Source organism: Mytilus californianus, unplaced genomic scaffold, assembly GCF_021869535.1.
Source record: "Mytilus californianus isolate M0D057914Y unplaced genomic scaffold, xbMytCali1.0.p SCAF_8, whole genome shotgun sequence".
Lineage (NCBI taxonomy): Eukaryota > Metazoa > Mollusca > Bivalvia > Mytilida > Mytilidae > Mytilus > Mytilus californianus.
Window position 1 is genome coordinate 55,683,565 of NW_026262734.1, and position 27,674 is coordinate 55,711,238.

Consider the following 27,674-nt stretch of genomic DNA (forward strand, 5'->3'; position numbering starts at 1 on the left):
CAAATTTTTTGTTTCCGTTTTCTAACTTTAGTTTGCCACAACCAAATGTTATAAAACTTATACACAATGCTTATTATTAGATAATACAGATTAAGTACGAAAGTTGGTGGCGACACTTTTACCATTCTTGAGTTATGTCCCTTTATAAACATAAAAATTGCTGAATTTTTCGTTTCCGTTCTCTAACTTTAGTTTGTTTCAACCAAATGTTATAAAACTTATACACAACCGTTTTAGAGTTATGCGTGTTTACAAATGGAAAAATTGCTGAATTTTGAGTTTCTGTTCTCTACTTAAATTAACCTCAACCTAATGTTATGGGACTTACACACAATGCTTATTACCACAAAACTCGGATCAAGTTCAAATTTGGGTAGCGTTACTTTTACCGTTCTTCAGTTATGTCCCTTTATAACTATATGATATGCAAGCGGGGGCATCATCTGTGTCCACATGTGGACACTATCCACATTTTTTTACATCTGTACTGCCTACTGGCGACTCAGTCCTGACTGTAAATGGTCATTCAGTATGTTAAGAAAAAGACCAAAATTTATAAGGCCTATCTGGCCTAATTGATTTCTAAAATATATTTCATTGTACATGTTCAACATTTATCATTCATTTGTTTATTTCTTAATTTGTGTGAATTAACAGTAAATGTTAATTACTACACTTTCATACCATAACAAAACTGCCTTACTGTATTGGTATCACTTATAATTTGTATCCATATAACAAAAAAAAACTGAAAAGAGAATACTTTTGCAATAGCTTTTTCATATTGAATACTAAAACTTTTTAGATATTTAGACATATTAAGTAGATGTTCATAATATCCACTTGACATTTTATCATATGACTTCTGTAGTTAGTTATGAGTCTTTGAAGCATGCTCACAAAGGTTCTTTTGTTGATATCATTTTCATACTGGTCAAAACTTTTTTTTGCTTTGACCAGCTTTGGAGGAGATATTTTCAAAGAATTAATAAAAAATAACACAGAAATTCACGATCTAGCCCCAATCATCATGTCAGGCATTGTCATTACTAAAAAACATTAAATGTCTTCTAAACTGAGAAACAATTTCCACATTTAACCGAAATCTTTAACTTATGATACTGACAATCCCCCACAAAGTAATGTAAATAGAACTATACAAATAGTAAGCAAATACATGTTCTCAGATACCATCTCCCATATAAAAAAAATCACATTAAGAAAAAAATGAACCTATTATGTGTTCCTCTCCTAGCTACAAAACGTATCCAAAATCAAAGATGTGGAACATATATATTGTATCATAATCATTTGGTAATTAATGCAATTAGTATCTCTTCCATGCCCGTGTTGAACATAAAAACTAAATATTACATAAACAACACCCCTAATGCTCATGTTGGTTGTCATTGTGCAACACAGTTAATACATAGAAAACATAAAACATAGAACTCCTTTTGTCATATAAAACACTGTCAAACATCCAATCATACTATCCACACTGATCTGTGTCCACACTTGTATTTAAAGAAAATGAAAAGGTGGTATATTAAAAAAACTCGAAATTGATATATTGTCAAATGAATTTTATTATCAGCAGGCACCCTGTCGCTTGATTGTCTTTCCTATCTCCAATTACGATGTCTTATATATGCTCAACAGGATGCCACTGTTTGTTTTATTAAATTGAATCTGAAACAATACAACTTGTGTTAATTGGTGACATATGTACATGTAATGAATGTATGCACGGTTTGTTATGGGAGTATCATCCTGTAATGACATTACATCAATGTGGTGGAACTATTAAAACAAATTTGAGAACTCGAAATCTAATGCAAAAAATCTTTCAAATCACTCTTTTTTAGGGAATCCTGTTCCTCGCTCTTAAGTTTGACCATGGAAGTAAATTGATTAGTGCTGAGGTGAAAGTGTAAAGAAAATAATAATATTGAAAGTAGATCTGTCTGTCAGTCTGTCTGTCTATTCATCAGTCCTGTTCTTGCCATCCCACCCCTCTGAAACCATATCAAAATCAAACTTTGTAGGTTACTGTTAAGGACATAGTAAATAGATGTGCAAAATTACAGGAAATTATGATTCAATTTTTATTCTTCTTTAGAGTTATGCCCCTTTGAACTTAGAATACTACTGCAACAGTTAGTTGTAGCAACTCATCTGAATCCACATAACAGAATTTTATGAAACTTTGTAGTTAAATAGGACATAATATGTAGATGTGTATATCTACAAGAACTTATCTTTTGTAGGAGTTATGAGTCTTTGAACTTAGAATTCTGGTGAGATTTTGTTTGTCCGGTGACAATGTGGGGGCATGGGGTACATGAGCATGCTTGCTACGATTCTTTAAGTTTTAAAATTGAAATAACAGCTTGAATGAATAAGTTTAAAAAGAGATGCATGTGGAGTATATGCCAATGAGACACATCATAACAAAACAAAAACAATAGGAAGAGATCTTGAACAGATGCCTATATAATGTCAAAATCATTAATGTGACTATAAGAGCAAAAGAAATCTTCAAATTGATTTCAACTGTGTCTGTTACTCAAATATTAGAAATAAAATCGGTGACATTCCAAGATTATTACGAAAAACCTGTATCCAAGACTGCAATGGAAATGACTGTAACAGAGATCTTCATTCAAGAGTCTTACTCTTTTAATCTTTTACTTTACACCATTTATGGATGAAAATAAGAATTTTGTTTAAAAGAAGAAACCATACATAGGTTTTAAAAATACACGATCTTTCTCTATAACACATCCCAAACATCTACTTTTATTCTAAACTGTGGGATGAATTAGAAATTGACCAACACTATCATTAGGTGCATCAAGTTTATATAAGATTTTTTTCTACAAGCAACCAATAACAACTTTGTTTCTATATTGGAAATAACTATTCAAAGAACTGATTATGGTCCCACACAACAGTCACAGATTTGGTGGATATTATAGTGAATCATAATGTCTCTACTGTAGATGAACAGCTTACACGTATCTAATATAGTAATATGTGTCTGTCCGTCTGTGTCAGGTTACTTTTATACTATTCAACTTACGTTAACCAAACTTGGTATGCAGTTGCATCATGGGCTTCAAGGATGTGTCATATCCAAAAGTCAGGTCACTCATAATTTTTGTACCATAGAACTTAGGTAGACCAATTTTGTTATGCTGATACAACATGGAGATTTGGGTGTATCATTTACCAAAGTAAGGTCACTCTGACTTTGAAATTGTCCTATGACCCCCGTGATAGTAAAACGTTTACTGATGTGTGTTTGGTGTATAACTATTCTTCTTTATCACATTATTCTGATCTTGATATTAACACCAAAACACCAAAAATCAATCAATCAAACTTTTTAAAATATGCTGAATCTACTCTTGTATTCAGATTTTGGGCCCCGTTTTAAATTGGTCCACATTGGGGTCTAAAGTGTCATCAAAAATTGCATTGTTGAGGTTCTTTGATATGCTGAATTTAACCAGGGACTTTCTATACTAAGTATAGACTGTCCCTGATTTAACTGTGCATTTGGATTTTTTTTATTTTAGCCACATTTTACTATGGGTCAACATAGGGCCCAAAGGGTCCAAAATTAACTTTGTTCATATTGTAAAAACTTTTTTTTTTAACTGAGTTAACCCAAATATCAGTGTTTAGATATGTACCCATTTAAATGCTTTAGACAATATCATGCAAAATTTTCAAAAATTATGCAGGTTATTGGAGCCTCATGTTTTTATACGACCGCAAAAAAATTTTGTGGTCGTATATTGGTATGACGTTGGCGTCGTCGTCGTCGTCGTAGTCGTCGTCGTCGTCGTCGTCCGGCGTCGTCGTCCGAATACATATTGGTTTTCGCACTCTAACTTTAGTTTAAGTGAATGGATCTTTTTGAAATTTGACCATAAGGTTAAATACCACAAAAGGAAGGTTGGGATTGATTTTGGGGGTTATGGTACCAACAGTTAAGGAATTAGGGGCCAAAAAGGGGCCAAAAATGAGCATTTTCTAGTTTCCAGACAATAACTGTGGAACGGTGTATGGATCTCTCTGAAATTATACTACAAGTTTCCATACCACAAAGGGATGGTTAGGATTTGCTTTGGGGGGTTATGGCTCAAACCGTTTAGGAATTAGGGGCAAAAAAGGGGGAAAAACAAGGTTGTCCTGGTTAATGGACAAATACTTTAGTACAAAACATAATTTAAAGCAGTGTAAGGGAGATAAATCAAATACATCATTGAAATTATCTCCCTTACACTGCTTTTAAATTATGTATAAAGTAATGGTTAATGAACAATAAAGATAATCTAAAACAGTGTAAGGGAGGTAATCCAAATACAACGTTTTGGTTACTTCCCTTACACTGCTTTTAAATTATGTTTAAAGAAATGCATATTTATAAAGGAAGACCAGTAAAAATATCTGCAAATGTTTTCATCTTTTTTTTTTACAAAAAAATCCATATGAAAGATTTGACACTATATTTTTATTAATTCTATTATAAAATAGATTAAGTTAGCACTATGGTAAATTTAAATGGGTAATTATGGTTGCCAACTCCATTGGAAATTTGAATTGAGATTATGACCATATCTTGAGGGAAAGAATTTTTTTGGGGGAAAAAGGGGGGGGGGGGATAAAAAGAAATTGTGGGGGGCCAATTTTTTCTCATTTCAGATTTCAGAAATTAAAAAGAATTATTCTTCAAATATTATTTTTTTTTCAAATTTCAAATATTGAAAAATTTCAAGAAGTAATCTTTAATTGCACAGTATGGCGCATTAGATTTGTAAAATCTTTGATCACATTTATTTATTTGTTATGCCGAATCTAACAGTGTATTTAGATTTTTAATTTTGGGTCCAGTTTTCAAATTGGTCTACATTAATGTCCAAAGGGTCCAAAATTAAACTTTGTTTGATTTTAGCAAAAATTGAATATATGAGGTTCTTTGATATGCTGAATCTAAACATGTATTTAGATTTTTGATTTTTGGCCCAGTTTTCAAGTTGGTCCAAATTGGGGTCCAAAATTAAACTTTGTTTGATTTCAACAAAAATTGAATATATGGGGTTCTTTGATATGCTGAATCTAACCATGTATTTAGATTTTTTATTTGTGGACCCCGTTATCTAATTGGTTCATATTGAGGTCAAAAGGGTCCAAAATTAAACTTTGTTTGATTTCATCTAAAATGGAATTATTGGGGTTCTTTGATATTCCAAATCTAACCGTATATTTAGATTTTTAATTTTAAGTCCCGTTTTTTAAATTGGTCTACATTAAGGTCCAAAGGGTCCAAAATTAAACTTAGTTTGATTTTAGCAAAAATTGAATTCTTGGGGTTCTTTGATATGCTGAATCTAAACATGTGTTTAGATTTTTGATTATGGGCCCAGTTTTCAAGTTTGTCCAAGTTGGGGTCCAAAATTAAACTTTGTTTGATTTCAACAAAAATTGAATATATGGGGTTCTTTGATATGCTGAATCTAAACATGTATTTAGATTTTTGATTATGGGCCCAGTTTTCAAGTTGGTCCAAATTGGGGTCCAAAATTAAACTTTGTTTGATTTCAACAAAAATTGAATATATGAGGTTCTTTGATATGCTGAATCTAACCATGTATTTAGATTTTTTATTTGTAGGCCCCGCTATCAAATTGGTTCATATTGAGGTCAAAAGGGTCCAAAATTAAACTTTGTTTGATTTCATCGAAAATTGAATTATTGGGGTTCTTTGATATGCCAAATCTAACCGTGTTTTTAGATTTTTAATTTGGGTCCCGTTTTTTAAATTGGTCTTCATTGAGGTCCAAAGGGTCCAAAATTAAACTTAGTTTGATTTTAACAAAAATTGAATTCTTGGGGTTCTTTGATATGCTGAATCTAAACATGTGTTTAGATTTTTGATTATGGGCCCAGTTTTCAAGTTGGTCCAAGTTGGGGTCCAAAATTATACTTTTTTTGATTTCAACAAAAATTGAATATATGGGGTTCTTTGTTATGCTGAATCTAACCAAGAATTTAGATTTTTTATTTGTGGGCCCCGCTATCAAATTGGTTCATATTGAGGTCAAAAGGGTCCAAAATTAAACTTCGTTTGATTTCATCAAAAATTGAATTATTGGGGTTCTTTGATATTCCAAATCTAACCGTATATTTAGATTTTTAATTTTAAGTCCCGTTTTTTAAATTGGTCTACATTAAGGTCCAAAGGGTCCAAAATTAAACTTAGTTTGATTTTAGCAAAAATTGAATTCTTGGGGTTCTTTGATATGCTGAATCTAAACATGTGTTTAGATTTTTGATTATGGGCCCAGTTTTCAAGTTTGTCCAAGTTGGGGTCCAAAATTAAACTTTGTTTGATTTTAACAAAAATTGAATATAAGGGGTTCTTTGATATGCTGAATCTAACCATGTATTTTGATTTTGGACATTGGACCATAATAGGTAAATTAAAAAAATTCAAGTTCTTAGACCACATTCTTTCTGTGTCAGAAACCTATGCTGTGTCAAATATTTAATAACAATCCAAATTCTGAGCTGTATCAAGCTTGAATGTTGTGTCCATACTTGCCCCAACTGTTCAGGGTTCGACCTCTGCGGTCGTATCAAGCTGCGCCCCAGCGAAGCATTTTATTAGGTTTTACTGTTCATTTTCCCTTTAGGGGAATGCTTTATTATCTGAACAAAATTCTGTTACATATTTTGTGAAACACCTTGTGTCAGGTTTCATTTATTATATTTTTCTACCCTGCCAGTTACTCAAGTATGAAGTGAGTAGATTTCAAGTGAAAAGATTTTTACCTGTACGTATGATCATGTGACTTACAGGTTTAGGATTTGAATTCAAATTAGTTTGATCTTTACTTGGACAAGTCACAAAGACTTGCATTAATTCCTGAAATTTTTTGAAGACATGAAAAAGTTTAAAGTTTCATGACGAGTTTAAGGTATTTAATGTAGTAATAATTATTTACTTTAAGGATTATGTACCCTTCTGTTGATTCAACATGTTAAATGATAAACATATGGAAATTTTATAGAAAATCCACAGCCTTTCCCCTTGTAATCTAATATTTGATAATTCGGTGCTTGATTGATAGACGATAATTGCATGCAGTGCTAGCAATGATTTCCTTAAAACAAAATTATAAATTAAGATATTGGTTAAAACAAATGTAAATACGGACCTATTCAAGTACGCCTTCCGGGGTGCGCTAGACTTTAATGACTCACCACGAGTTTTTTTTGGAATTAAAAGGTTATTTAGGACTTTTTGTAAACAATAAAAGCTAGCACACCATGGACAAACAAGTTAGTAATTTATGTTTAGAATTTTATAACGAAAATCTCAGTATTAAAGTCTGTGGATTTTCTACAAAAATCTGGTTTTATTTGTCTCAAAATTCCCATTTTCTATCGAATGCAATGAAACTATAAATAATAATGCTTTGTTCGAAGTTTCCCCTTGGTATATGTACAAAATGGCCAATCTCTACTGTACATTATCTTTGCTGTTTTGATATTATTGCAGATTGAAAATTTCGAATTCAGATGGCTACAGAAGGGGTCATAAACCTTAATGTATTCTGTTCTGGATTTCAAACTTTTAGTTCCAGAAAATTACTTTTAAAGAATTAAAGATTTCACAAATTTTTGATACATAATAAGGTTGGATGGGAAACACAATGATGTCAGACTCTTAACCATTTCTTCATGTTGGTTTATTTATTTGAGAAGTATAACATTTTTTCATTGACTTGTTTTAATATTAAATGTTTCTTTTCAGTTCTTGGATTCTAGGAACTTAAAGTCATCTAAATTGGTATTAGATAGGAAAACCAGACACTATAGTCATTATATAGATTTTCAACAATGCTAGACTCAGAGTATATACAGTCAGGACAAAAGTGAGTTCCCACTGAAAAAACGTCTTATCATTTCAACTAAAATCAATATTTTTCAAAGAAATATGTACTTTCAGTAGCTATTTAAAATGCCACAAAGGTCAGTAAAAGACATTTAATTAAACAAAGAGGTAATGAACACCATCTCCTTGAGTTTACTAATATAATCAATTGGGACCATTGTATCTATTTGGAAAGCTTATTATATGTAATTTCCTTTGGTTTTAGTTCATCATAATCATTTGGCAAAGTTGGCTGTGTTTACTTAACAAATGTAATTTTCCTTTTCAAAATCTAAGGACTATGGGTAATCTCATTGGTTGTACACCCAAAAAAAACAACGTTATATCATTGATTAATTTCCATTTTTAAGATTTTTTTAAACCAATCATAATGTTTTTGTGTATGCTTTTGAAAATATTACAGCAAATTGATCACAGAAAAACCAGTGCAGCTGAAAAAGGCATATATATATGGAAAAGTAAATTGAATTTTGTATTTCAGAGAATTTAAAAGACTATCCACAACATTCTCATTTTGATGAATTGTTAAACCACAGAAACTTAAAGAAGACCTACAGAAAACCTAGGCTGTATAGTATATACAACAATATAAAAGAATCGGCCAGTTGCGTTCATCTATAAGGTTTGTCTTGGTTGAATATTACATTTCCCTTCATCAATTTTCAACATTAAAATGATTTTTTTTTTTAAGTACAATATTAATTACCTTGCGTATTAAAAAGGCTTTGAAAGGCATAAACATGTTGAAAATATGCTGCACAGCCCTGTGTTTTGAACTTTGTAAAGAATAATAGTGCATATGAACTTAAGATTCCAGGATATTATTTTTGTCTCGCTTGACAGAGTAAAATAGCGAGACATAGGTATGCTGTTTTCGGCGGCGGCGACATCAACAATGTATTAGTTTGTGATAAGGTCTAGTTTAGGGGGAACCACTAGTGGTAGGTTAATGATAATAGGTCTGCAGTTGTATAATCATTGGTATATCTCATTTCCATGGAGACTATTTAGCCCTGCCCCCTTAGTTATGGTCTATTGACTTTGTAATTTTTGCTTAGTTTTCATGTATTAGTTTGTTATTAGGTTAGTTTATGGGGAACCACTAGTAGTAGGTTAATGATAATAGGTCTGCAGTTGTATAAGCAATGGCATATCTCATTTCCATGGAGATTATTTGGCCCTGCCCCCTCAGTCATAGTCTATTGACTTTGAAACTTTTATTAGTTTTCATGTACCGGTATTAGTTTGTGATTAGGTCTGTTTATGGGGAACCACTAGTGGTAGGTCAATGATATTTGGTATGCAGTTGTATTAGCATTGGCACATCTCATTACAATGGAGATTATTTGACCCCACCGCCTCAGTTATGGTTTATTGACTGAAATTTTGCTTAGTTTACATGTATTCGTTTTTGTTAAGTTTGTTTTAAGGAAACTACTTATGATAAGTCAGTGGTATTTGGTATGCAGTTGTATTAGCTTTGATACATCTCATTTCCATGGAAATTGCTTTGACATGTACCTTCAGTCAGGGTTCATTTACTTTGAATAATTGCAAAACTTACATGTTAAAGTGTTGCCGTGTTGCTATTTTAATTTCAATATTTCCATTATTAAAATTACAAAAAAGCGAGACATTTCTGTGTGATAACAGTTTATTTACGAAACTTTATAGTAATTTTTTTTTTTTTGATCCTTAAAAGGAGTTCGTTTTGGAAATTGCATTGTCTATATTTACAGAGGTTCAACCTATAAGCTAACAAATCTGAACAGAAAGAAAAAAAACAAATGACTGGGTTTGACAGTATAAATAATACTGGTATTAATAAGATGATGTGGTATGATTGTTATTGAGACAATTTCTGTTTATAAACAGCCATAGGTCATGGAACAATAACCATAATCAAAGTTAATGATACCTGCATGCAAAAAAGATTTTGATCGGTTATTTTTACAGGACAATATTAATATCTTTTTGAGATAAATATACATGTACTGTAAATTCAGAAATTGTTTTTATTTTTTGTGATATTGAGAAAATCCTGTATAATAAATAAAAACATTGCAATAATTTCTAAATTTACAGTATTAGAATTTAAGTGAAAGATAGCAATAATTAAAGGAGATGCATCAAAGAAAACATATGACCATGATGACTGTCTTAGATTGAAATTTTTTAAAGAACCAGAAATAATATAAGTTTCCAACCTTTCAAATATTATATACAAAACTGATATTTTTCAGGAACCCAAAAATTGAGCAATGACCTTGAAGAGTAAGCAATGTGTACAGTAAGATATCCATCTTTGTAGTTACCAAAGAGTGTGGTAAGAACCTCGTCTATAATTATACATGGTAAGTATTTTTTTGTTGGTTAAAAATTATGCATCAGGACACAATAATTTTTTTCATAGATCCTCATTAGGAAAAAAGGGGATGCAGGTATACATCAATGAAGCAGCAACCCAACGAAAGTATTTTTTTCATATCTCAAAGCCCACCCTTAGAAATGAATTGAAGAATGCTCAAATTTTTAGACCTGTTGATATGAAAACTTGTGCAATGCCTAAATCAAACTACATAATTTCAAGCAGAATTATTTTTTTGAACGGCTTCAAAGTTTAGATTTGCTAATTTATGTTCTTTTAAACAAAACTACCAGATGCAACTAAACATTTTTGAAAATCTATGAGATGACACCAAGAGAAAAAATTAAATCCTGTTATTTTTTTAAATACTTTATCATTGGCCTTTAACATTGTTAATTTATCAATTGCTCTGGTACTTTAATTTATTCAAATTTTTACAAGTGAATGGAAGTTGTTTTGATGAAAACCACCTTTTATCAATGGGAGGTAACTTTGATAGCTTTTTCTTATGTGTTTTTAAATGAAGCAAAATTTCATTTTTAAAAGAAACTGAATTTCTTCTCTCAATTGTTCCTATTTGTAATGTCTTTTATATTCATAATTGATAACTGAAGATAAAGAATTACAGAAATTGGTTATATAACATAACCCTTTGCCATGCTTACATCAACACATTTTTTTTTCATTTTCCACAAAAATAAGGCAGTGATGTAGGATGTCATTCTAACAAAACATCACAGCATGGAGACCCACATCATCACACTAACATGTCAAAAGTGTATCCTACTTCATAATTATGCAAATACTATTTGATAATGTTAATATACAAGTTTGTGAAAAAGAATTTTTATTTAAAAGATTTTACTCATTTCTACTCTGTAGAGACTATTTCACCAGCACTTTGACTGATGCACAGAGACTTCTGACAAATAAGTACCGGTACTCAATAGAGTTGAATGCACTATTGGCGACCAAGTTTGAGGACATGGAAAGCACTCTTTCATTGTTGGTAGTTTTAAGTGCTTTGATCTCTTAGATGAGGTCTCACATAGAAACATATGTACCTTAGCTTCATATAAATGTTCAGTGCATTATAACTGCCAGACATCTGATTGACTTTGACTGTAGACTTATTTTTAGTGTGTGCAGAGTTTAAATGAGTTTGATTAAAACCCAGCTTATCTATTCCAAGTGTTGAGAAGATTTGATTTCAATATTCCATTAATTTATATTTTTTACTTTTGGTAGCAAGGCTGAGGGTTTATGCACTAGAGTAAACTTTTTTGGACAAAGAGGTTGTCACTGTTCCTCAACAAAAAATTAATGAACAAATTTGTAAAGCTTAGCTAGAGACACGCTTAGGAAAGACTATCTTTTACTTTGAGGTTGAAATGGTTATAAAAAACGTTTAATTATATTGTGTATTTTAGCCAGCTTCCACTCATTTTTTAAAGTTTGAAAAAAACCAACATTTAAAATATTTATCCCTTAAAGGGTAACAGGATTTTTTTAAACATTAATTAAAATGAAATAATAAAGTAATAATTTGATTTAAGCAGCCACTTGGGTAAATTTTGTAAAATTGAGCTTAAAAACATAGATGATATTGTTTTCCAAGACGAAAATTGAACCTCATTTTGGTCTGTATTGCATGCAACATTTAATTTGACCAATAGTAGTGGATGGTTGCACATATGTACAGCATGGTCAGATCTTTAAAGTGAAGAAATGTCAAAATTTAATAAAAAGGAAGCAACCACAAAAAACAGCATCCCTGACTAATTTGGTCCCATAAAATATTCTTTCACAGGTAAAACTAAAATTTTTATGCTTCCATTTTTGACTAGCTTGAGAGAAATTTTCTTCGAAAGTAAAAATATTATATTGTTTTTTGACAGCAGTCTTATTCCCTGCAAATTTTATGGTAAAGTGAGGTAAAAAAAACTTTGAAAAAAAATAATTCAAGTTTCTATAAAGGTTTAAAGTTACTTAAAGAACTAAAAAAAAGGTTGTTTTATATATAATAATCTTCTTTTTTTATATGTTTATGTGTAATGCATATTGTATACTTATTGACTGTGTATGAATGTAGTAGTAAGTTTATTGTCCCTCATGGTTCAACTATTGTCCTGAGGCGTGGCCGAGGGCAATAGTTGTATCCGAGGGGACAATAAACTTACTTTTCCACAAATATCCAGTCCGTAAGTGTTTTATTATATCAAAAAAAGACAACAGACAATAATTCGGCTGTGATAAATCAACTATCGTAATATATAAAGCAGAAACCCAACCATAACGTTTACTTCATAAATATTCTGAAATGCTAAGGCTACATCTTGCACTGACGTCAACTCTAGATACAATAGGTAAGAATTACTCTCCCCGGTATTTTCAAAATCCTCCATTATAGCTGCATTGGAAATCCCGCGAAATATAATGAAGCTTGCAGTCAAGTAGTTTCAACGAGGTCCAATAGTTGGAAACTATTGACCAGTCCAATAGTTCAAAGCTTGTAAGTCAAAATATTGTGTACTTATTTTATATAGATAATGATAATTGAGGTATAATAAATATTTATATTTCATTTCAGGGGGCAAAGTTACTTCAAAGAATTGAAATAAGGTTGGTTGATCCATTTTATTTTATGTTTTTATGTGTAATGTTTTATATGTATTTCTATTTCATTTTAAGGTTTACCACAGACATTTAATTGATGAATTTTATTTTTGTTACAGATGCAGCTGGGAGGATGTTTCAGTCATAGACCTTGGATAGACTCCGTTGTAGCAGACTAGGGAGAGTAGCATATAGTTCTCGTAACGCTATACAATAGTAACAAGATCATTCTACTCTGAGATTGTTAAAGGGCCTGTTTGATAGAAGTGACGCCAACATTCCCCAACACTACTAATTTGTAAATTTAATGTTTGTTACAGATGGGGGCCAGAGGCAGATTCAGTCATAAACCTTGAATATGGCTTATTAGAGATCTGCTTCGATGGAATTGACAATAATTTTCTTAAACACATCACTAATCTTTATTATCTGTTTCCATTACAGAGTTTATACAGAGAATATAGGTATACCGTATTTTTTATTTTTTTTTGGTCCTATGTACATGTAAGTTTGTCATAAAGAAATAGTATGTGGTATTAATGTCAATGGGATAAAACACACAGACGAAAATAAGTTAAGGTTGCAATTCTGTAAATACAGACAATGCAATTTCCCATAGGAACTCCCTTTGCGGCTAAAACTGTGACACTTTTACTATGAAGTTTCGTGAAAAATAAAATCCCAGAACGGAAAGTTTATATGCACTACTATTTTATTCAAAGGTCAAAATATAGGGCTGTGCGGCATATTTTCAACATTTATATGCCCTGAACTTCTAAGAGTTTAAACTTATACTAAAATTCTATACTACCCTTACCTCCATTTTTGGACCTCCTAAGAATTAAAATTTAGCCGCTACCATGTTTTTCTATACTGGTTACATTCCCAAGTGATGTCTCTATGAGATGAAACACAGAGATCATCAATGGGAACCAGTACGTTAACAAATTAACATACCTATGAATATTAAATATCTCCCCAAAAGAGGCGTGGTTTGAGAAACAGCTGTATTTACAAAGTGCAACCTATACAAACATTTATTCAAATAGAAAACTCTCTAAAAACACTTTTTCTCACAACAATACTTATTTATCAGAATTATAGCCTTAAAGAAATCACTGCATATACTCTAAGTCTCCTTTTACAGTACATTTTATACCCCTACCCCTGTTTCAATTTTTTAAAGATTTTGAAAACAAGACTCTAATTATTGCCAGCTTACCCTATGTGCATGTTTTCTGACATGAACTGTCTAAAACCTGTTTGAAACTATTCTGATAACAAATTGAAAGCATTTTAGAATACTATAAATGTATTGTTTAGTAGTTAAGCATTCCAACATTCAAGATTATACAAAGTATCCAATCTTGCCTGTGTCTCCAGTCCACATCTTACTGTATGCCTATTTGTCAATGAAAGTTCACAATTTCTGCCTCAAATGGTCAGTTTAGAATTCTTGTCACAACAGTATCATCCCTAACCATATATCTAACATAAGTTAGTTAATATATGTCCTAGAAGTGTTTAAACAAAGCCATATTTGCAAAAGTTGTATTTATGAAGATATCAGTCTGGTGCATAAATTCACTAAAAGTTTGATTGAAATGACTGCTTACATCTGATTTTTGCATAACTTCCTAGCACAGTTATTGTTTACTTTATAAAAGACCTTTAAAATAAAAAAATCATAGCATTTACAAGTTAAATTATCTGTTTTATGACTCAGGGGTAGGCATTTTTCTCTGTGTTTTGCCCCTGGGGCCTCACATTTCCTAATTTTTTTCCCTGTTTCTAGCAATGTGGAATATTTACTACATATTTAGGATAGAACACACTATTGTAAGTTTTACTGAGGTCTTTTTGTAATTCTAGCTTGTACTTTTTTATGCCGCAGTCACAAAAAAGCACATTTAGGCATTACGGCTTACTTTTGGGTTATCGACAGGACAAAAACACCCCAGCAGAAATATTTAGGAAGGATCAATGAGTTGCAATTACTGCGAAGAGTAAATATAAGCACTTCTAAACAATTTAAATTACAAATAGGCATATATTATGAATTTATTTTGAATTCAGGGCTTTAAGTAAACCATGCATACTGTAAACTGTGAATTTATGCTGAGTCATCATAGTTAAGGCCCAGGATTTTCTCAATCTTCATGAAATATTTATAAAACTTCATATTTGAGTTAAATTCTTTAAAATCTCTGAGATAAACCAGATTTTGTGAAATTCTGTATGTTCTATTTTTTAACCCTATATAGGTTGCAATTCTGTAAATACAGACAATGCAATTTCCCATAGGAACTCCCTTTGCGGCTAAAACTGTGACACTTTTACTATGAAGTTTCGTGAAAAATAAAATCCCAGAACGGAAAGTTTATATGCACTACTATTTTATTCAAAGGTCAAAATATAGGGCTGTGCGGCATATTTTCAACATTTATATGCCCTGAACTTCTAAGAGTTTAAACTTATACTAAAATTCTATACTACCCTTACCTCCATTTTTGGACCTCCTAAGAATTAAAATTTAGCCGCTACCATGTTTTTCTATACTGGTTACATTCCCAAGTGATGTCTCTATGAGATGAAACACAGAGATCATCAATGGGAACCAGTACGTTAACAAATTAACATACCTATGAATATTAAATATCTCCCCAAAAGAGGCGTGGTTTGAGAAACAGCTGTATTTACAAAGTGCAACCTTAAATACCTTTATAAGTATGGATGAAGAAAGACAGACTACCCCATAACCAAAAGAAAGGACAGACAAAAATATACAAAACAATACACAAACCAAAAAATGTACAACACCAACCCAATCAAAGACCAAGGATGAACTCAGGTGATCCAGGAAGTTGGAACCAAAAGAAATGACAGGCAAAAGTCTACAAAACACTAAACTGAAAACTAAAAATGTACAACATCAAGCCAACCAGAGACCAGGGGATGAACTCAGGTGACTCAGGACAGAAGTACTACTAGGATGGGGTTTTTACTACCAGGACAGGACAGAAGTGGGTAAGTAATTGATATGTTAACAAATTTACAAATTGACAAAGTCAAGGGTGTTTTTTTCATTCATTCTTTCTTCAATTCTAAATTTTAAATGTGACAAGATAAAGATGGCACATAATTTTCAAATATAGTTTTTTTAGAATTATTATTCTTTGTTTGCTATTTTGAAGTATCTTCATGTTTGACAAAATTTTAACTTCAATTTAACTTAAAAAAAAATATGCTCCAAAATTTATTAAATTGATACACCTTTTTTTCACAGAAAATATTGGTTATCTATTTTAACATTCATGTGAGTCAAGTTAAGATAATGATGACTCAGCCTTACTCCATGAAAACACTGGTATCTTGCATTATGAGGGGCTTTAGCAAGGGGTGCTACCAAAATTTGTGTAAAAGAATGAAGCTTTCACTCACTGAGTCAGAAAAATTACTCATTAATTCCAGAGTTCTGATAAGGGTGAATCAAATTCCCACGAAAAATAAAGTCCTTATACTGAATTCCCTTTGGCTTCAAAAATAAATAACCTTCAAGTCTGTAAAAAATCCTTATGCCCCTCCATGATGATAGAAAATTTAAAAATTTCACTGAGTGAAGGGGAGGTAACTCATATGAAATGAATTGACAAATTTGAAAGAATTTAAACTACATGATCCAATTGAGCTATACATTTGTAAAGTAAGACCCTGTGAGGTACCATGCTCAGAGAAGTCATTTGTGTATAGTATTTTACATTAGGGAAGTTGAGTCAGTACAATGTGTGGATACAGCCATTTTGAAAAGGGGGGTTCCAAACCTAGGAACACCATGAAACGTTCACATATTAAAAAAAAAGAGGAATCAGAATAAAAGGAGGGATTCCAACCCCCAGACTCAAAATTTAGATATTTATGTGAAGTATTTATCAATTGAAAAAATATGACTGGGTTCAGATTATTTAAATTTCATATTTTTACTCTTAATATGTACCGGTATTTAGAACAAAATTTGAATGCAGTAATTTTTTAAATATCTCTACTTTTGATGATTCGAAAATGCACACATTTACTTCTACTACTACTCCTATGTGGTTAATCTGCAGGCGAAATTTCTATAATACAGATGTACTGTGTGTGTCATCCAGTACACCCCAAGTTAAAAATACTTTAATTCTGAATTAGTTATTTTTATATGAAAAAGTCTTCTTTTATATTTGTTATAAATATTCACCATTAAAATTTCTAATATTTCTGAAGGATTATGATGAGCAATTTTTAATTGTGAAAGTTTTGATGTTATTTATTACAACAGTAGCCAAATGATCATTTGATGCATGATAGCCAAGTACCTGTACTCAAAACATGTCTATCTTTTCTTCTTGAATGCAGGAAAAGATTTGTCCATAATTTTCAATAGTTAAATTATGCATCTATTAATGTGCAACAACATAAGAAGCAAAATATAGAAGTTGGAGATTAACCCAGGGTATAACGCCTTCTTTATATTTGGGGTGTTAATTTAATATTAAAAGTTATCAATACAAAGATGATGATAGTTGCAATAACTTCAGATGAGGTTTATCCTGGTTATGATTAATTTCTCTGTATTTTCACCACTACAGACTGTCATTTGATCAAACGATTGAAAGTTTTTTTTTAACATTGTCTTAAAGGTCTATCAGTGCTTTTTTTGTGGTGAAAAAAAAAGTAAAATCACAAAAATACTGAACGCTTAGGAAAAGTCAAAACGGAAAGTCCCTAATCAAATAGCAAAATCAAAAGATAATGAGTAAATGCATTTTTGTTGGTTCTTTGTTAAAAAAAAAAGCTGTCATTTAAATTAAAATTTCAGATTTATAATGAAAATTTCCCTAAGACATTTAAATTAAAATTTCAGATTTATAGCGAAATAATAATTTTCCTAAAATTTTTACATTTTCAAAGCATTGTAGTTGTCAGATTTTAGAATAACATAGTACTTGAAATTGATTTAAACTCGTAGTCTAGTGCATGCAAAGTTCCAAAGCAAAACATTCTTTATCTTCAGAGTTTTGGTGTAGACTTAACAAATATCAAATGATCATTTCAGAAATACATTATGCTTGGAGTGCTGCGTGTCTTTACTAACATATAACAAAGTTGCTTATTGGTGTTTAAGTGTAGTAGGGTTGGTTATATCTTCTGTTTGTTTCAGTTGTTCTTTGGATGGTTCTTTGGTTTTGAGGTATTTAGGTGTGGTGTTTACCATTCGAAGGAATCTATATATGTAATTCTGAAATGAAAAATATTTGATATTTTTAGTCATAAAAAAAATAATCAAATGTTTGAGCATAAATGTGCTTTGAACTTTGAATCTGTACGATTTTCATACTTTCTTTAATTTCTTATTTTCAGAACTGAAAATGAATATCTTCAATCAAAATCAAAATCTAAATTGTATTTGACATATTATGATGAAATGGAAAACTAGATAACATATTCTCGTAAATTAAGTTGAATTCAGGGGAAGTGGAAAATGATCCCCAAAGTTTTTTAGGTATACTTTATCTTCTTCAAAATTGTTTCTGGGTATCTAAATCTTTAAAGCACTGATTGCTATTAAGATAATAAAGAAGTAAAAATACATTTTTATAACAGTCAAGCCATAACGAAAATTCATACAAAAAAGAATTTGGATGTTTAATCTACATTTATTATAGAGTTATAAACATAATCGCAAAGGTTATTAATTCTTACATGACTGAAAGCTTGTACAAGTCTTAATATTTGGTGAACAATAATAAATATCTATGATATATATATTATTATCACTATTTTACTGAATTTTCCTTTGATCTTACTGATAATTTCCTTTCTCAGCATAGTAGAAAGATATAGAAAGCATCTCTAGAAACTAAGGCTGTGCATGCCATTGTCAATGTAAATTTCAACGTCATAAGCAAAATAGCGATAAACAGATTATCATTGGTCATCTCAACTTGATTGTTTTTCTCACTTTCGTGGTACGGGCTCAAGGGAGAAAATCAATCTCGTTGAGATGACCAACAAAATTTATAATGATTTCCAATACCCTAAAAACTTCATTTTGAGTTATCTGAAACTATCATCATCTCCAAGTGAAGAGTTATCTAACTTATCAATCCCGATATCTTACAGTAGTTATCTCCCTTTGCTTCAAGCTTCTCAACCTTGGGTTAATTTTCAACTCTCACCTTCAACACTAGGTTTTCATCCACAGATTCCAGACATTTAATGATAACTTCATTATGAGACCAAAATTGACAACTGGTATTAATGTTTTAATTTTACTTGTTAGTCCCATTTAACAATTGCTCATCGTAATTTGTAAAATTAAATTGTCTTGAGTTTAAGCATTTCTTTGTAAAAATTTCCCGTTTAATAGAAAATTAATCTTTTTAACTTCCCAAGCCATTCTGTGATCAATATATTAAAGGATAATTTTGTCCAGCTTCTTGAAACAATTTTTCATTTTTGCAATCAAAAGTATTGACAGTGAGCAGGATCATTTCAAGATCACAAAAAAGGAGCTGAAAACTGGTCTATTTTATTCTATTTACCATGTGTACATGAAAAGGAGTAGATTGTACAACACAAAAATTTCAAATTTCAAATCATAAGTTTGTTGAAATATAGCTCATTTTATACAATTTAGATCTTTTATTGAAAAAGGTATTAGACTGATCTTAACCCTATCATACCGTTTGAATTACAACATAAATTAATTTGCTCCTTGGTATCAAACCATTCTATCTTTTTCAAATTTGGTAATTACAATATAGGTAAAGCACTTGCCATCGTAAAATACTTTAAAAAAATAAAATAAGTAAAATCCAATTATCAATAACTGACTGCAGCTATTCTTCATTGGATCCTTTTTGAAACTCATGGCCAGACAAAGAGTAATCTAAGAGCTTGACTCTTTTAAACAGGGATCCAACTTTAGCCTCATTAGTTCAAAGGAGTTTTCCATTAGTCCATAATAATTAAGAAATAATTGTTGCAAGCTATACTTTATTGTAGTATTAACATGGGTAGGCATTATATACGTGATTATTTTTGCCTGAGCGATAGCATACAATCAGTTCTGTTAACCAAGCAGTTTTAGATTTATATTACATCCTGTTTCAGACTTTGGGGATTTAATCACTAAAAAAGTTAAAGATAACCAGACTATTTTAGATTTAACTGGTAATCTGTTTTCTTTTCCCGGTAGCAAAAAAGAGCTGATTTCTGTAAGTCTGTATATTGGCTGCTTCTGGTTCTTATCCATTTAAGGAACCAATGATTCTGGAAAGTGCAGTAACCTTGCCTCAGTCAACTATTGTCAAGATATCAGTGATTTTCCTTTTTTTCTGACAAAAGTCTTTGGAAGTAATCTTACATAAAACAAATTTTGATATGAACCAATCAAAAATACTATGATCATAAATAATCTGGGAACAAAAAAATTTTACTTTTTCAATTGTAAATTTTACTACTATTTTTCTTTCAAGTATAAAACTAAAGTAAAAAGTAAAAATCTATTTTATTGAGTATTACGTGCCAATTGAGTTTTGAAACTAATTTAAATTATAAAGTATTGAAATTAATTTTTATTATAAAGAATCAGTATTTATATCATTTCTTTGAGTTCTTAATTTTTTCTTTCTAAATTTTTTTATTAAATTTAAAGATTTCATAATTGATACATGTAAAATCATTTTGCATCATATTTGTATTTTTTCATTTCAGCTTCTTTTTCTTGTACCACTGAAACTTCGTTCACAGAATAATTGCGTACATTTTGAAGTTGTGTACCTGCTTATATGAAATTGTTTGAGGAATTTCCCCCCATTTTTCCCTTAATTCTGATCTTGATGATTGTTTTCCAAAATTTTCAAAGATGGTACTGATTTTGTGTAATCAACTCCTGCAGTTTTCAATCTCAATCTTTTTAACTTCACACATTGATTGTACAAATATTTAAGTTGTCCACTTGGTACTATGGAATTGTTTGATAATTTTTTTCCTGACTTGGGAACTAAGTAATTTTTCATCAAAGGTAAAATAAATAGTTTTTAACCCATATCTTTTGGAATTCACAGAGAGTTTGCAAATCTATAGAGGCTTTTACAAATTTTGGGACTATACATGACTACTATGTACATGAGTAGTAAACCTTGAAAATGAGATATTTTTTATTAAACTATGCTTCAAAATATTTAAAAAATGTTGATTTATATGTGTTTATTATACTATTACTACACTGTACTTTTTTTCTTACATTTGTATAAGTATTTTCATATCAGATGTCTGGTAACTTACATAAAAGCTATTCATAATCTAGAGCTCTGTAAATAAAAAAAATAATGTAAACATAGTTATAAAATATACTTTTAATGAGTCGAAGAAATTGTGGGGTACAGAATACATTTTGTAAATTATCAAAATACAAGTTACCTGTTTAAAAGCATGTCTGGTATTTTTACAGTACTTTTTAAATGAATTTAATAAATTATTTGTATTTTAAATTGAGAATTTCTTCAGTTTCCATGATTGGAAAAATAATGTGAGATGCCTTGGAACATTCTGGTGACTATTGTACAATTTATAATGTACAATGGAAAGGACATTTCATTACTTAGATGAAATGGATTCAGTGGACTGATTAGCATAAAAAACTATGATGGAAAACCTTTGAAAGCAGCCAGGATAGCAGCTCCAAGGAAGATGGTCAAATAAATCTTCAACCAAGTCTGAGGCTTTACCAAGAAATTAAGAAGGCAAGTTTATTTAAGCCAAATATTTGTATACATTTTCTAGAAATATTCGACAAGAAGTGCATATTAAGACAACACGCCAGCACCCTTCTGATCTTCTGCATGCAAAACACCATTGATGTATTAATTTTAATAAGTTTTTGTCGAGCCTGCGACTTTTGTCGCAGAAAGCTCGACATAGGGATAGTGATCCGGCGGCGGCGTTAGCTAACTTCTTAAAAGCTTTATATTTTAGAAGGTGGAAGACCTGGATGCTTCATACTTTGTATATGGATGCCTCATGTTACGAAGTTTCCGTCAGTCACATGTCCAATGTCCTTGACCTCATTTTCATGGTTCAGTGACTACTTGAAAAAAAAGTTAAGATTTTTTGTAATGTTAGATTCTCTCTTATTATAAGTAATAGGATAACTATATTTGCAAGGTCCTCATGCCCGTCAGACAGTTTTCACTTGACCTCGACCTCATTTCATGGATCAGTGAACAAGGTTAAGTTTTGGTGGTCAAGTCCATATCTCAGATACTATAAGCAATAGGTCTAGTATATTCGGTGTATGGAAGGACTGTAAGGTGTACATGTCCAACTGGCAGGTGTCATCTGACCTTGACCTCATTTTCATGGTTCAGTGGTTATAGTTAAGTTTTTGTGTTTTGGTCTGTTTTTCTTATACTGTATGCCATAGGTCTACTATATTTGGTGTATGGAATGATTGTAAGGTGTACATGTCTAGCTGGCAGGTGTCTTCTGACCTTGACCTCATTTTCATGGTTCAGTGGTCAAAGTTTTGGTCTTTTTTTCTAATACTTTATGCAATAGGTCATCTATATTTGGTGTATGGAAATATTTTATGATGTACCTGTCAGTCTTGCAGGTTTTATTTGACCTTGACCTCATTTTCACGGTTCATTGCTGATGCAGTGTTAAGTTTTTGTGTTTTGGTCTGTTTTTCTAATACTATAAGCAATAGGTCAACTATATTTGTTGTATGGAAGGATTGTAAGCTGTAGTACATGTCTGCCTGGCATTGTTCATCTGACCTTGACCTCATTTTCTTGGTTCATTGGTCAATGTTTAGTTTTCTTGGTTAAGTCTGTATCTTAGAAACTATAAACAATAGGTCAACTATATTTAGTGTATTGAATGATTGTAAGGTGTACATGTATTTCTTGTTTGGTTTATATGACCTTGACCTCATTTTCTTGGATCATGTTAAGTGTATTTGATAGTTGTAGTAAAGCTTAATATTTAGGACTATCAACATAATATCAATGATTAGTAAAGAAGGCGAGACATTTCAGCGTGTGCACTCTTGTTTTTTATTATGTCAAGTTTTCTGTTTAGTCAGGTTAATAGTTACTCCTTGCTATAGATCAATGACATTTTGTATTTATTTGCATTACTTACAAATTATCGAATTAATTAGCAATGTTGCTAATCATCAGATGTTTTTCATTTTCCGCTGCTAGGCGAGACATCTCTGTCAACAGTTTATCTTACAAACTTGTGTTGATACTTTGTGTAAATCATTTTGTAAGAAATCAGAACATTATATAGTGACTTTATATTTAGAGAGAAATGGATTTGTAAAATATATAATGTGTCTTTTTTAATTCTTTTTAGGTTCTTCTGTGATATGTTTTCATGGTGTGGGAATAAGACTTGGTGGTCTAATACAGCTAATACGAAGGTATGTACCAGTATGTTAGTCCTGTTTTGAAAAAAGAAAAAGTATTATAAAATGTATTTGGAAATAGCATGTGCTCTAAGCGTGAAGGTTTGTAGGAGTTTGGTAAGAAGTCTTTGTTTTCTTTAATTGCCTTTAAAGGAGTAAATTTTATTATCTGATTTGATTATGTAAAAGTTTGTTGGGATGTTGGTTTGCTGTTCTCAACTTCTATTACATATTTATAGACTTTTATTTAATTTGCCACTGGACATTTAGCAACCAACAATCAAATGAATCAATCATTCAAAATATGGAATATACATACAGTATATCAAAAATGATCCTTTTAAACAATCTTGAATGACTAATCATTTTATTTTTCAGGTTAGCATCACAGCTTGTCTGTAAAGATTGAAGCTGGGAGTGGGCATTGGAGTTGACTTTTATGGTAAGAACCAATACAAGAAAAACAATATGTAAAAAAAGAAATATGTTAGACATCTACCATTGACTTGTTTTTCATCCTTTTCTGCTAATAAAGACTGGTAGTTCAAAAAATATATCAGCAAATCACTTTTAAACAAAGTAAGAGAAATGTTTTATGAATCATGATTACAATGACCAGTTATTTATTATTTTGCATTTGATATTGTTTCAATTTTCAGATTTTGACAATTACGTTTAATTCTGTATATTTCTTTTTCAGGTAACTGTGGCTGCATAAAGGGCTATGTGATTTTACTGTAACAGTAAAGATTGTAATTCAGACTATTTTTGTGTATGTTTGAGAAAATGTTTATAATTTTTACAAAAAGAAAAAAAAAATTATGTACAGGTTCTCCATTTTCAACAAGATTGGAAGTTGTAGGTTAATAGGTCTTTGAAATTTCAAAAATTACTTTCTATTTTCTGTTCATACTCATGTCTAGAGAAAACACTTCCAGTAGTTTAAGAATGGAGAATCTAAAAAAAAAAGAAAAAAAAAAAAAAAGAAAAGAAAAAAATGTTCAATTATTGAAATGTTTTTTTTTTTGGCAAATTGTAATATATTTTTTCACCTTTGTGTCATTTTTAGCTGAGTTTATAACAAAGGGTATATCATTTTAAGAATATTTTACAAGAAGCATAGTTGAAGAATATCTTGATGAAAGTAGATTGATTGATTTTTGGTATTTAACACCACTTTCAGCATGATTTGCTATATCTTGGCTGCCAGTTTTTATTTGTGGAGACAGCCTGGTGAAAACATCCCCTTCAACAGAGAAACTGGCAACTCTAGTCAATTAAGATTGACGTTAAACACACCTACAATGTGAGGGTTCAGAGTGTTGACAGGCTAGTGATACAGTAGTTGAACTACTTTGACCATTCAGCCACCATTACTCCATCCACACTAAATATGTTATTGAAATGTGTTGAATTTTTGTAATTTAATTATTTTTTTATTTTGATTACCGGTATACTATTTATGTTTTTTTGTTATATATAACAAAGATGGGGAGTTCTAACAGGGTGAAATTTAGGTCAAAGGGAGGTAATGTATAATACTGTGTTTAACTTCAAATACTTTTGTGGGAAAAATTATGTGTCACTTAAAATAATTACCTGAAATTTTTCAAAAAGTTTATTAATTGAAAGTGCATCTGATATTTTTTATGTATGTTACTTTATTTTCTTAAAAAAAATGGACAAAACATAGATTGACAATAAGATATTGAGAAGAACCACCTTGTCAGCCAGGATGGCAGCTCTTAGGAAGATGGTCAATTAAATCTTCAACCAAGTCTGACTCTTTACAATAAAAATAGAAAAGGCAAGTTTGTTTTAGCCAGATCTTTTAAGATAACAGACCCTTCTGAAATATTGCATTTAAAACACTATTGATGAATTAATTTACCAGTTTAGTATTTAAAGATACAAGATACATGAACAAGATTTTCTATTAAAATATCAATAGTTAATCCTAAAAATAGTCATTAAACTTCAAGAAAAGACCAGTACAATTTAAAACACGATTTTGCATTCAATGGGAGATAACTTTGTAAAATATTTCAGATATTTCTTGTGCAGTTAAATTTAAATCTGACGTTTTTTTACTTTTCTATCTTTTATATTGATTTAAAAAAAATGATTTTATACAATTGTCTACCTGCAATAAGAAATCGAACAATATTTAGTAAATTTTAGGTTATTGGTAACACACAAATTGATTTACAAAATGTATAATGTGTTGATTATAATTTCATTTCAGGTTCTTTCTGAGACATGTTTTCATGGTGTGGGAATAAGACTTGGTGGTCTTATACAGCTAATACAAAGGTATGTACCAGTATGTTAGTCCTGTTTTGGAAAACTCAAATGTATTATAAATATTTTATGTAAAAACAAGATTTGATCGCTTAAAAGATTTTTTACAGGAATCTACTCTTATTATTATATCAGTAACCAAATAAGAGTAAAGTTTAGGATCTGAATTGTTTACATAAAAATATGTTGGCTTGTTGGATTGCTGTCTCATCCATATGTTCTTGACATATATATAACACATTTTTAGACTATTTCTATGTATTGATTTACCACTGGACCTTAAGCAACCAATCATTCAATCTATTCAATATACATACATAATACCAACAAAGAACCTTTTAAACAGTTTTTATACGCCCGTTTATGGGACGTATTATGGTATACCGTTGTCCGTCTGTCCGTCCGTTGTCAACATGTAGGACATTAACTCAAAAACACTTTAACCAATTTGCATAAAACTTGTGAATTGTTTATATCTATTGACGTGTCAGCTCCCTTTCATTTTTTATAAATTTTAGATTTTACGTTTACGAGTTATGGGGTTTTATTCATTAAAAAAAGGGGGTTTTTCCAGTTTTCGGACAATAACTCGAAAGAATGCTTTTACCAACCTGCAAGAAATTGTGGTGAATTGTTTATATCTATTGACATGAGCTCCCTTTCGATTTTTATAAATTTTAGATTTTACGTTTCCGAGTTACAGGGTTTTATTAATGAATTATCATTTTATATTTCAGGTTATATTAGCATCACAGCTTGTCTGTAAGGATTGAAGCTGGGAGTGGGCATTGGAGCTGACTTTTATGGTAAGAATCAATACATAGATTTATGAACTTTTCATCCAAGAGCATTTTAAAGCCCAAGATTTTTGTTAGGCACAGATGTAAATCTTACATATTAATGTCTTCTTTACTTATAGTTGAATAAACAATTTAGAAGGAGATATAAAGATATATAAGGGAAGTCAAAAAGTATAATGTATAATGCGAAATCTCGGGATTTCAGTTTTTTATCTATAGTTGTCCCCATATATGAAAATATGTAAGTGTGGTATGTATGCCAATGAGACAGCTATCAACCAGAGACCAACTTATGTGGATGCAACTAAATGTCACCCTATGCCTTCAACAATGAGCAAAACCTATATTGTATAGTTAGCTATAAAGGTTCAACATGACTAAATGTTAAAAAATTCAATCAAGTATGTTAATAGCCTGATATACTATATATAGCTATAAAACAATGTTAAAAAGATATTTGTCAAGACATCAGCCAATGACTTGTTTTTCATCCTTTTATCGCTAAGAAATACTGGTACTTTAAAATTTATGTCAACAAATCACTTTATAACAAAGAAAAAGAAATGTTCTTTACATTATAATTGTAATGCTCAGTTAATTATAATTGTTTTGCATTAAATATTATTTCAATGTTCATGATGTATATTTCTTTTTCAGATAACTGTGGCTGCATAAAATGGTTGTGTGATATAACTGCAACAGTAAAGAATGTAATTCAGACTATTTTTGTGTATGCATGAGAAAATGTTTAATTTTTTTACAAAAAAAAAAAAATAAAATATGTAAAGATTCTCCATTTTCAACAAGATTGGAAGTTGTAGGTTAACTTGTATTTGACATTACAAAAATTCTTTCTATTTTCCGTTTATACTCATGTCTAGTCAAAACACTTCCAGCAGTTTAAGAATGGATAATCTAAAAGAAAAAGAAAGAAAAAAAAAAAAAATGTTCAATTATTAAAATGTATTTTTTTTTTGCAAATTGTAATGTATATATTTTTGCCATCTTTTTGTTATTTTAGGATTTGAGATACTTTCAAATTTTATAAGTTACTTTATACATACATGTAGTTAATGCAATTAAATCTGCCGATGTGAATATTCCCACCAAATTTCTTAGCAAAAATTGTAATTATTTTTGTTTTTTTTAGCAACGTTTCAA

At 30.6% G+C, this 27,674-nt stretch overlaps 3 long non-coding RNA genes across 3 annotated transcripts; all 3 read left to right on the forward strand.

The window, feature by feature from the left end:
• Positions 1 to 7,771: 7,771 nt before the first annotated feature.
• LOC127711093 (uncharacterized) lies at positions 7,772 to 10,362 on the forward strand. Its single transcript, XR_007986486.1, has 3 exons — positions 7,772 to 7,952; positions 8,454 to 8,594; positions 10,216 to 10,362. It is a non-coding gene; the product is annotated as an uncharacterized LOC127711093 (long non-coding RNA).
• Positions 10,363 to 23,358: 12,996 nt separating this feature from the next.
• On the forward strand, positions 23,359 to 24,934 carry LOC127711087 (uncharacterized). Its single transcript, XR_007986479.1, has 3 exons — positions 23,359 to 23,427; positions 23,791 to 23,854; positions 24,113 to 24,934. It is a non-coding gene; the product is annotated as an uncharacterized LOC127711087 (long non-coding RNA).
• A 726-nt stretch (positions 24,935 to 25,660) lies between these two features.
• On the forward strand, positions 25,661 to 27,262 carry LOC127711092 (uncharacterized). The gene is made up of 3 exons (XR_007986485.1): positions 25,661 to 25,725; positions 26,451 to 26,519; positions 27,171 to 27,262. It is a non-coding gene; the product is annotated as an uncharacterized LOC127711092 (long non-coding RNA).
• The last annotated feature ends 412 nt before the right edge of the window (positions 27,263 to 27,674 follow it).